Below are 12,589 nucleotides of genomic sequence, written 5' to 3' on the forward strand. Positions count from 1 at the left end.
GTTCTAGGTTCTGAAAGCAAAATGATGAAGAACATATTCCCCGCCCTCCAAAAAAAAAATTGGTGGGGGTTAGGGGGACTTTTATAGAATTACTTACAGGTGGGATAAGGACCATGAAGAAGTAGAGCATGAACCCTGACTCAGTCTGTGAGAACAGTAAAATCTCCTTCAACAGGAATTAGCAAATGCAAGTGTTGTGGTTTGGCTGAATTTGTGGATTTGGTAGGTTTAGCAAATAGAAATTAATTGTAAGGAAAGAGCTAGAGGGCATTGGAGGCATGAAAGGAGGTTCCATACAGTAATGTGATGAGTGGCCTAAGATAAGTCTGGAACGTAGGCAGGAGGGGATCTTGCAGGGCAGAGGGTCTTAGATCAATGGGAAGTCATTGGAGGGATCTATGTAGAGTAAGAGGAATCACATGGTCAGATTTGTGTGCGTGTGTTGTAAACATTATTTTGGTTGCCGTGTGGATTTTGGATGAGGTAAAGGTGTAGAGGGATTTGAGAAATATTGGAAGCAATATAGGCTGTTTAAATGCATGTGGGGATATGTGAAAGACAAAGGCATCAAGGATGACCAACATTGGTGCTTGAATCCACTGCAAAAAAACATGACAATTTGGCGTCGTTTGGGTTATGTGCCTTCCTTTTAAATTTCTTTAGGGCAGTGATTCTCAAACTTGGCTACACACTGGAATCACTTAGATATTTTAAAAAAGTACTGCGGCCTGGGTTTCAGTGCCAGAGTTTCTGATTTCATTGGCCTGGGTATCAGGATTTTTAAAAGGCACTCTAAGTGCTTCTAAACTTGCAGCCAGAGTTGAGAACCACTGCTCTCAAAGGATCATTCTTGTCAATTAGATTTTTAAAATGGAATTGAGATAGCTTTATTGAGTGAATAGGAGAGGAGGTAGTAATCTGGAGCACTGGACACTTCAGCAATGTGGCAGAGATCATTCACTGCCTGCAAATAGCCATCCTCCCCTTTATCCTCAGCAACAGATCTCCGTTTCCTTTGGGGTGGTAAAGGATGCAGCTAAAACGCTACATTTGCCAGCAACCTTTGCAGTCAGGTGTGCCATGTGATAGGTTTTAGCCAGAAAGATGTAAGCAGAGAACTCCTTCAAGGAAAATGACTCATCTTGGAAAGTACCTTTTTTGCCCTTCCTGGCTTTCTCCTTCTGTCGCCTGGACTATACACATGATGGCTAGAGCTCCAGCAGTTATCTTGGGCTATAAGGTAACATTAAGGTCAGAAAACATGTTTTGGGATTTGGAAGAGAAAAATGCAGGGAGCCTGAGTCCCTGTTAACCGTGGAATCACTGACTAGCTCTGGACTGTGTATATCATATTTACCTTGTTTAAACAACTTTTATTTCCCTTATATATGCAGCCACACCAAATCCTAATTGATATAGCTGTAACTTCCTGTATCTCCTGGTCAAGGGTATTGTAGTAAGTGGCTTTGAATATCAATGGCTACTAGGAGGTAAGGGAGACAACAGTCACAGTATGTAATGATGGCGTAGGGGAGCAGAATTCGCCATCCCCAAGTATGTCTCTTTGAGATATTAATTACTTTCAGCTGGTTATTTTCTAAGAAACGGCAGACAGGGGAAGAAAACTGAAAACCCCACTAGGAGAGACACACTTTTGTAAGAAACATTTGCATTCATGAGGGAAATCTCCATTTGGAAGGGTAGCCCCCTCACTGTACAGTAGAGGAGGATGTCCAAATCTCTAGAAATTCTTATCAGTGGAGAAGGCAAAGACTTGAATCTGCATAAAAACCTTTACCCTTACTGTGCTTTTCCTCCCCTAGCTGACTGTCCCCACCCTCAATGTCCTATTGTCTTTAGCTGAGGACAGTACTTAAGATGAGGGCTTTGGCCATTTTGGTGAGTTACTCATTTTTCCTGAGTCTCTCCCATGTCTACAGGTTGTAAAACTCTTTGATTTCTCTTCTTAATGTCTCATGTCAATTTCATTCTCTTGATGTCAGCCAGAAGCACCTAGAAGGGTAGAGGGAAATTTCTTCCTCCCTGACAATGACAAAGAAGCGTGGGGTTCTTTCAAAACATGTCTGAGGCAGCTCTGTTGTAGAAAGAAACGAAAACATTCTTTCTTCTCTCTCTTATTTCTGCCTTGCCAGTCTTTTTCTTCAAGATCTTAGGTTTCAAACTATTAGTTTACAGTAAGATGCAATACGGGTTTAATAGGATGTGTGAGTTAGCCTAGGGTCCTCAGCACACTTTACAAAATAGTTTCTGTGGGAAAATGTATGCTTAGTTTAAAAACCTGTGCTTTTAACTTTAAAAAATGTGTATGTGGATAGCCCAGACTAAATATGACAGTTATTTTATATAGTGTATAGGATTATAAATAAATGCATATCTCATTGCTAATGAATATCTGTATCTATATTTCTAGGCACTGGTGTTCACGTGTGCGACTTATTATGTAGGATATCAACTTCTGAGACTTTAGGATACCATAGGGTTTAGGTTCATATTTACAAATTTGTTCTTCATAGAGACTATTTTACAAGAAAATAGAGACTCATCCTTCCTATCTTTATTCTTCCATAACAGCTTATTTATAACACTGATATGACAGTGAAATTCATTATCTACTGTAGTTAATTCTATAGGGGTCTGTTTCCCCTGCTAGGTCATGAGCTACTACATGTCCATGGTAATTTACTGATATAGGAAAGATGTTATGTGGTACATGAAGCAGGAATCCTTTCAACAGCTAAAGAGAATCACCTGAAAAAATATGTAACTATTTAAGGACTTTCACTTTACTCCTTTTTTTCCCCCTGTTGTTCTGCTAAATCTTAACTGCTTTTATCTAAACGTCATTAGCACCCTAATTACTGAATGGTTTCTCTGGGATAACATTCATCACTGTTTTTATGTCAAATATATTCTTGAACTCTTCATGTGCAACCTGTTAACATCATGTGTGAAACTTAGAAATCTCCATTAGATACATGTGTTGGAAGAAATGTGTATAAGGGATGCCTCTAATGTGTTGTGGTTATTTTCTCAAAGTTGTCAGAATTTATATATTCAAATGAATGTTTTTTTCATTTAACGTGAACCACTGCAAAGGCTTTAATGATGCCGCCATTGCACAAAATACTTTTGAAACTATTCTCTTGGAATAGAAGATATTGGATTCTGATGATAGTGTTATAATCATTGAATGTTATAAATTGGATAAGATCTTAGAGTTTCCAAGAATGGATGTGCATCACAATCACTTGGAGAGTCTACAAAAACACAGTTCAGGAGTCTAAACTCAGGAGATTTCGAATCAGTACATTTGGGGTGGGACAAAAGAATTTTGTTTTGAATCAGCAAGCTCAGTGACTATACAACTGGTCCTTGGTTGGCAGCCCAACCTTAGCGATTATCAGGCTGACTTCTCATCCAGAGTGTGAATGTCTTACATGATAATTACTAGATGCAATCACCCTAACCCTACCTAAGGCTTTCCATGAGCTATGTTGTCTCAAGGCCAGGATTAATATTGGGGGAAGATAGACTGGAAAGACAGGAGGTCTGGATGGCAGGTAGAGACGGGAGGTGAATACAATGGTTAGAAGGCTATCACAATAGGACAGGCAAGGGATGTTAGGGCAATAATTAAAAGCCACTGTCCTGAGAACATTCAGCTGGTAAAGACATTTCAGAACTAGGACTGAAAGAAGTGATGAGGTAGACAGACAGCAGAGTCAGGAGAGAGGCTTCTAACCAAGCTGATGGCAGTGCTGTTAACCAAGATGCAGGCTGTTGGAAGAAGAGCGTCACATTTTATAGGAATGATATCTAGTTCCAGTTTGGACATGTGTTTGAAATGTTTATGACGAGTAGAGCAGATGGGAGCAGAAGCTTAGAAGAGCTATCAGGGTAGAAGTTACAGCTTTAGGAATCATCTGTGTATAGGTGGAAATAAGAGACATGGAAGTAAATGTAATCAATAAGGAAATTCATGGATATATATAGATGAGAGCAGAGTCTGGAAGTCTGGTATGACACCGAACTTAAGGAAGGGCAGAGGAAGAGGATATGTCAGGGAAGATATAAGCTAGATCATCTAGAAGGAAGGAAGGGTGTCAGAAGCCAAAGGAAAGTGGTTAAGTGGATGGTGCACCGTATCCTCCTCTAACAATGTCACTTCAGTTTTCTTTCTTTCTTTCTTTTTAAAAATCCTTACCCAAAGAGCTTTCACAAAGCTTTGAGCTTCAGTTTTCCAGATATCTCTCCTTGTGGCATATCACTCTCTTATATTTCCCCCCTTTACTACTTTTAGTTCTGTTTCCTCTGAACAGGGGGTGGTATCATGAAGAAGTTCTATCAAATCTCAGAATATTGAGATACTGCTAACCTTATTATGATATAAGTTTAGATCCTCATTAATCCCTATGCCTACTTTGCATTGGTTTACAAACATCTGAATACACTGTTATTCTTCCTAAATCTCTTCCTTATTTTCTTCTGTGAATTAGGGCCTTTTCTGCATTAATGGTTTTCTTTTTTATCCCAGTTTCATTCTTAGTGTAATGGTAAGTACTCAGTATTGGAAGTACTCAGTGTACTGGTAAGTTATCACTGGAAGGGTATGTAGAAGTTAACTAAGAATCTGTAGACTATATATTTTATAGTTTTACTATAATCAGTTTAGCGTATGCTTTTTATATTTTAGATGAAAGGATCTTGATCATATTGGTGAAGTTCCCTCCTAACAAGCATATTAGAGTTTCTTAGAAGATGCACGATATTATTACATTCCTTTCTAGAAATGCATGTGAGGCATAAATTATAAAATCACGACCTGTTTTCTGATGACATCTCTTTAGGTGGCTGTCCACTTCTCACTTTCCTCCCCTTTCATGCTTGATCCGTATTCTGTGATTCTCCAGTATAATTCATCCTTTCATAGCTTGAGGTGACATATATTGAAAACAACAGTTTTTTTCTTTTCCATTATAGTTTATTACAAGGTATTGAATATAGTTCCCTGTGCTATATGTAGGACTTTCTTGTTTATCTATTTCATACATAGTAGTTTGTATCTGCTAATCCCAAACTCCTAATTTATCCCTCCCCCACCCCCTTCCCCCTTTGGTAGCTATAAGTTGGTCTGCGAGTCTTTCTGTTTTGTAAATAAGTTCATTTGTATCGTTTTTTAGATTCCATATAAGTGATGTCCTATGATATATGTTTTTCTCTGTTTGACTTACTTCACTTAGTATGATAATCTCTAGGTCCATCAGTGTTGCTGCAAATGGCATTATTTTATTCATTTTAATGGCTGAGTAATATTCCATCACACACACACACACATATGTGTGTATATATATATATCACAGCTTCTTTTATCTATTCATCTGTCGATGGACATCTAGGTTACTTCCATGTCTTGGCTATTGTAAATAGTGCTGCTGTGAACACTGGGGTGTATGTACCTTTTTGAATTAGAGTTTTCTCTGGATGTACGCCCAGGAGTGGGACTGCTGCATCATATGGTAGCTCTACGTTTAGTTTTTTAAGGAACCTCCATATTGTTCTCCATAGTGGCTGCACCAGTTTACATTCTCACCAACAGTGTAGGAGGGTTTCCTTTTCTCCACACCCTCTCCAGCAGAAAATACAACAATTTTTTTTAAAGGGAAGGAGAGCTGCCAAAACTGTATTATCCACATTATCCTATGATTCCACTACTGTGCTTCCCATACATCTAACGGGAGATGGACGGCTCACTGATTTCCTGGACACCTAAAAATGATACGACTGCTTAGCAATAACTGGTACTCATGCTTCCTGTTTGGGTATTAGTCTTGCAGGAGTAATATTCCTGTAGTTAATAGTTCCTAGACTGTTGCATTCTCAAACCCTCTTCCAGGTGTCTGTTCAGGCAGAAGGAAAGAGGAGTCAAAGATCCTGGGACAGTTGCCTGATGTTCTGTAAGTTGACTAGGCAGGAACTCCTTGACAAGCTCCTTATTTCCTGTATAATTTTGGAGGAAAGGAAGTTGCTGCTGAGAATCTTTGAGCATCAGATGTATGTGTTGTCCGCTGCCGGCCAGGCCATTTCAGGTATACGAAACTCATTCGGGGCTGTTGTGGAACTCTCGTCTCATACGTGAACAATAGATCTGCCCAGAGTACAGGGTGTTGACTGGGGGCTAACAACATCACGCCTGCTGGCAGTCTGCTCCATCGATAGACCATTTGTCTGCCTTTCCTCCCTTCTTTACCTGTCTGGATCTGGATCTCTAGGGTGTTGGTTTGAGATAGCAGAGTGATGCAGACTCAGAATTCTTTCTGCCTTGTTCATAGCCCTGCTCATTTAATATTTTCTCTTCACTTAGCCTAAGCTAAAGTTTTTCATTACTTCCATATTTCAGAAGAACTGGAAGTGATGTGTGTGTGTGCGTGTTATATTTAGGTACCTTATTTTTCTTTGTAGCACTTACTATAATTTTAATCTATCTTGTGTGTGTATATGTGCATGTGTTAGAGAGAGAGAGAGAGAGAGAGAGAGGTTGAGAGAGACGTCATATTGTTTAAGTCTGTCCTCCCTACTTCACTAAAAGCACCCTGATGTCAGAGACTTTGCGTCTTTTGCTCACGAATGGAACCGTGGTACTGAGCACGGTGCCTTACTCATATGGTTAGCACAGCAATTTACAAATTAATATATCTACTATATAGTCAAAGTATAATCAAATTCTCATTCTGGTGTATGGATCAAATCATTCTCAGCAAACCTTTTTGTGGCCTTTAAAGTCCAAGTTGCAGAACTGTTATGTACTGTTGTAGATAGAAATCTAAATTCAGTGCATTACACCTGAATTTTAGAGTCAGGATTCTGAATCAGAGAGGGCAAAGCTAAGTAAGCACCTCAAAGGCTTCCTTCTGCCTAGGGGTGTGACAAGTCTCACATTAGAAATATTCCTGGTACTAACTTGGCAGTGATCAGTGTTTGTGATTAATCTAATTTTGAGTAATTCATTGGATCTGGGAATTATGAATAGAAGAAAGAGGGAGGCAGTAACCTAAGTCATTCTTTAACAAGTGTCGTTTAGTATAAAGTTCAGATACACCGTTCCCAAAAAGGCTTCAGTAGTTGTGGCACGCGGGCTCAGTTGCTCTGCAGCATGTGGGATCTTCCCGGACCAGGCCTCGAACCCGTGTTCCTTGCATTGGCAGGTGGATTCTTAACCAATGCACCACCAGGGAAGCCTTTGTCCTTTGGTGTCCTTTGGTGGGTGCCCTCTAGGAACCAGTGGGCGGCTCTCACTCCAGTCGGCAGCACTAACTGGAAACCCCCAGAAGAGTTAGCAGCGAGGTCACTGTGAATCCCACCCATGACCTGCCAACAGTGTTGATCCGACTGAAGCTTTCTCCTTTCTGTGGCCCCCACCCCTCAGCACTTACCCAAGACTTCTCACCACTTTTCCTGGACCCTTTCTCCCCAGCAGGGCCTCAGAAGGCCTGTCGCCTCCCTGCTCTGTCTCCTAGACCATGGCGACTCTTTTCTCAGTGTGTCTTTTGCTAAAGATGCCCTTTTTGTATAAATAAAAGATAATTTGGAGTTGTTCTCTCTCTCAAAAAAAAAAGGCATTCCCAAAAAGGCATTTTCTAGAGTTGATTGATTTTACCATTACCTTAGCATGAAATAAAACATAACCATGATTCCTCCCTCAAATGAAAATTTAGTCTCTATCCAAAATGTTTGGTAGGTTTTATGGAAGCTGCCTCAATGGGAAGCCACTTTATTCCTGTTTATGCCAGCATTAAAAAAAAGGGCAGAAACTAATATGTATTGAATGCCTACTAAATGTCAGGTGTTATCCTAGATATTTTAGGTAATCTTCACAATAAACAAGTGAGGTAGGTATTATTAACTCTGTTTTACAGAGGAAGGATATGAGGTTTAATCTGATGCGTTGGGGCTGAGATTAAAACCCTGTGAACATTTTGATGGATTGATTAACTGACTGACTTATGTTACATCAGGAGAGACAAACTGATCAGTGTTCCTTTCAAAGGGGCCCTGAGGTTACTTAGTAGGAAGCAGAATCGTGAATAATTGGCAATGTCTGCCATGTGCAAGGAGGGGCTAGTGGTGGCATAAGTATTTGATATTTGACGTAGATCCATTCTCCCTCCTGAGAAATCTCATTGGTTCAAATTCTTCAGCGAGGTTCTCATCCTGGCTTATATGTCCTGAGGGTTGCTAGCCAGACACTGATTGGTAAATTTTTACTTTTGTGTCCCTAAAGTTTTCTAGTGTGGAATGAGCACCAAGTACCCACAGCACACGAGAACAAGGATTGATTGTAGGACATTCCTAACATTGCCACATAGAGGACTCACAGCCACCCATTTATCATCGGACCCAGCCTATTTCACGCCCTTCAAGGTTTATTGCATATTTTTTGTTTTAGATTCCCTTAATAAAATTCCCTCAGAGAGCTGACAACTCAGGGCTATAGTTTTTATTTAGCTTTTATATTTTTTTATTTGTTACATTTTATAGGGGAATTTGAAATTGTATGCAAAGATTAATTTCAGAATTAGGCATAAAGAATGATTTAATAGTTCTGCAGAGTGCTGAGGGGACGGATTATCACAGATGCACACTTGTAGGGACCAGCTTTGGAAAAATATGACTTACAGTCATACTGCGGATGAATGAGAGAGGAAAAACACAGCATATGAATTTAAATAATAAAATGTGCTGACTGGAATACTTTGCTCCATTTTTACCTTTCCCCTCTCCCCTCACTATCTAACTCATTCCTCTTTCATTTTCCAGCTCTTCTTTGAGGATGGCTTTTCTGATTCCTGGAGTGACAGGTTCCTCCCATGTGGTCAAGCAGTTCCCTGTGCCGGTGTCTATCACAGCGCTTGCACAATATTTTTTTGCACATAATAGCACAACTCTTATGCTCATAGTGAACTTGCTTGTCTGTTTCATGTAGTAGACAGAGAGCAAATTGAGAGCAGGGGACTGTTTGCCTTTTGCTCTGCTGTGCCAAGCCAGTAGCCAGTACACAACACGCACTTAAACAGGTTGAATGAATGAATGATTATGTTAATGGAGGAGAGAACAGTTGAATCAGGAGACATGCATTTCATTTTCAGGTTGCACACAAATATTTCTGGTGAATACGAGACGCTTCCTCTATCTATTTGTGTCTCCATTTGTTTTTACTTTTTTGGAATTTATTTAGTAACAATGAGCATTCAGAGATATTTTCATTGGATGGGGATCCTTCCATCTGAGTCTTTTTCCATTTTTATGAGAGAGGGCACATTTTACAACCAGGTAGCTTCTTCAGCCTGCTTTCTGCCCGTGGATGACTGGATTACCAAGGATCTCTTTATATTTGAACTGTCTGTCCTTTGCATGTTTTAGTTGTCTCTCCATCCATTTTTCTATACATAAAATGGAAATACAGAACTCCCTTCCCTATAATGAGGGTTTTAATCTGGAGAAACCCTTGTAGAAGAAATTGCATATGAGAAATTAAAGACCGATTACCCGAAAAAGAGCAGTGAAGCAATTTCTCAGGACTGAGAAAATAAAATGCTTAAAACTATTTTTGTACTTTACTAGAATAAAACATTAAAGTCATCACTTTAAAACCAAGAGAGGATCAAGGGAATTTTACACACATGATTTGAGCTATAATGAGTGTTTTACAATTAATTTCCTGGTTTCCTAGACTCTTTTCAGGCTCCCTTTCCTCTGGTTTTAGTCAGTCATTTTTTTTTTTTTTTTTGCAAATAATCTGCATAGTAAAAAGCATTTTCCTCCTGTGGCTGGTCTTCCATCCAAATGTCCTTTCTGATTTTGTGACTCAGATATTTATTGAGTGTCTACTGTGTTCTAGGAGCTTGTTATTCCCAAGTGTCCAAAACAAGCAGAAACCCCCTACCCTTTAGCTTGTGTTCCAACTGGGGAGACTGACAATATATGATCAGCAAAAATAAGTTAATACATTAACAATATAATGGAATAAAAGGTTATCTATGAAGTGGGGAAAGTAAGAGGTAGAAGAAAGGGGAAAGGGGGACAGTTTGTAGTACTAAACACGTTGGTCAAGGTAGACATTTGAGCAAGGACTTGAAGGAGGCAAGGATAACAGCAGTATGTGTATCTGGGGTGGAGCATTCCAGGCAGAGAGAACAGCTGGGCAATGACCCTAGGAGAACAAGCTTCCAGATATCTTAACAGAAGAACAAAAGGACCAATATGTTGGGGGATAGAGGGAGATGTAATAAAGAGGAAAACAGTCCAGATACATAACAAAGGTCTAGGTCATATAGAACATAAATTTGACTTTGAATGAGAGCAAACTATTGTAGGTTCTTAGACAATGGAATAACATGATCTGGCTTACTTTTTAAAAAGGTATCTCTGCCCGGGCTATTGAGAAGTGGCTGTAGGTAGAGGCAGGGGGAGAATCAGGAAGATAAATTAGGAGGTTATTTCACTAGTAAAGATGATTAACAGTTATTACCAGGACCAGGATCTTACAGTGGAGGTAATGGGAAGTGGTAGACTTCTGTATTTGAAGGAAGAGTCAGTGGAATTTCCTGACCAATTGACCAAAGGATATGAGAAAACGCAAAAGATGATTCCAAAGTTGTTGGCCTGAGCTACTGAAAGAATGGATTTGCCATCAGGTGAAATACAGAATGCTAAGGATAGAGCAGCCTTGGGGATCAGGAAGGTAAAGACCTGGATTTCAGTTTTGGAAATGTAGAATTTGATATATCTATCGCACATTAAAATAAATATGTCAAGTAGGCAGTTGAATATTCAAGTCTGGAGATTGGATGAGAAGTCTGGGCTACATATTTAAATTCAGAAATCTTCAGTGTATAACTGAGAACAAGAGACTGGGTAGGATCACTGGTGAAGCAAATGTAGATAGAAAAGAGGATGAAGACTGAGCCCTGGGACACTCCAAAACTCTATTCTTACTTTTATTTCAAACACAGAGTTAGATATAAATGTAAAAACACTAAAGGCAATAGATGCTAGATTCATCCGACAAGGTTAATTTTTTTTGTCATTGAGGAAAACAGGAAAAGTGGATAATGATGCCATTATTATCCACTGAAACCAGAAAAACTTTTGATCAGGGAGAGTGATTAAAAAAAAGATGGCAGGAAAAGAAAAAGAATTCAATTGCAAGCATAAGAGGAATAAAACATCGGTCTTAGTAATAGATTTCAGTTTAGAATGGAAGACAAAAACAGGTGACTGTATTAAACTGTGTTTACTTTAGTGTTCACATAATATGTTCTTAATGTACTTTGGCAAACTGGAAACAACCAACATTAACAGAAAATAACAAATGTGGTTAGTTTATGCGTCCAGTTGTTAATGTACAAGCAGTGATTAATGTACTTCTTGTCATGCATGCATTGATAACAAAATAGCAAAATATATTAATCTAAAGAAAAACAGTAAAGAGTGGGCACTGTAGTTGAATTTGTCAGCACTCTAGAACCTAAAAGAAATAAATGGGAAACAACAAGACAAAAAAAAAAGAAACATGCCAGATGCCTTTTGGTATTGTTGTGGCTCATGACTATCCTTCTGGAGTTTCCAAATCACGTTAACCTTGTGTAACCCATTCATTTGGAATCAGAAAGCTAAGAAGGTAAAGTAAGTGACATTAAAAGAGATATTTATAATAGTAAGCTAGTTCAACAAATGCAAATTCATTGCCTGTTCTGTGCCATTTACTGGGCTAGACAATCATTGACTTAGAGGATCTTACTTTCAAATGGGGAAGACTTTCAGTAGAGGTTGGAACTTTCTCCAAATTTTCTCATTTATCTTTAAATCAATCAATCTCTATATTCATTTCTCATCACTATATCTTTTAAACTTAATTAACAGTAGAGTGATAATCGTTAATATAACTGAACTGTTAACAGGTACCAAACTATTTGTGTGCTATTTAATCTCTCCAGTACTTCTGTGAACTAGTTACTACTGTTACCTCCATTTTTATGTAAGAGGAGCTCAGAGAAGGAAATTTATTTTTGCTTCAAGTCACACAGTGAGTCATTGGTGGAGTGTGGATTTCAACATGGATGTGTCTAATTCCAACCCTTTTGAGATTTAAACCTCTATGTTACTGGAAGATAATAAAGAAGAATTGTTCCAGACATGTCTCACACGCAGCCAAAAATTTCAGCTGTATTTTTTAATACAACGTTTGTTATAAATTTCACCTTCCTTAGATAGTATTGGTGAGTCTATGTAACGAATGTAAGGAAAATCTAGAAAGTGCTTAGGGACCTGGGGGGGATTCTATTGTTAAGCAAAGTAGTCACTTCCTTTTACAGCAGCTGGTCACTGTTATGATGCTTGGTCTTTAGAAAAGCATGGTTTCCATAAATAGGCTTTGATAGGAAAAGTGAATGTGAAATAGTGATTCACTTGCCTCAAAATAGCTTGGTTATGTTGGAAAAAATATTTTTGAATACACATTCCTTAGATATATTCGTTAGGGTTTTTCTTTCTCCTTGAAAATTCTTCTCCC

At 38.8% G+C, this 12,589-nt stretch overlaps 1 protein-coding gene and 1 long non-coding RNA gene across 7 annotated transcripts in view; one reads left to right on the forward strand and one right to left on the reverse strand.

Annotated features, from left to right (window-relative positions):
- Positions 1-12,589, reverse strand: part of GRM5 (glutamate metabotropic receptor 5) — a 549,516-nt gene that overhangs the window by 59,801 nt on the left and 477,126 nt on the right. The window lies entirely within an intron of this gene.
- Positions 1-12,589, forward strand: part of LOC115841685 (uncharacterized) — a 256,481-nt gene that overhangs the window by 57,071 nt on the left and 186,821 nt on the right. The window lies entirely within an intron of this gene.

Source organism: Globicephala melas, chromosome 8 (genome assembly GCF_963455315.2).
Source record: "Globicephala melas chromosome 8, mGloMel1.2, whole genome shotgun sequence".
Classification (NCBI taxonomy): Eukaryota; Metazoa; Chordata; class Mammalia; order Artiodactyla; family Delphinidae; genus Globicephala; species Globicephala melas.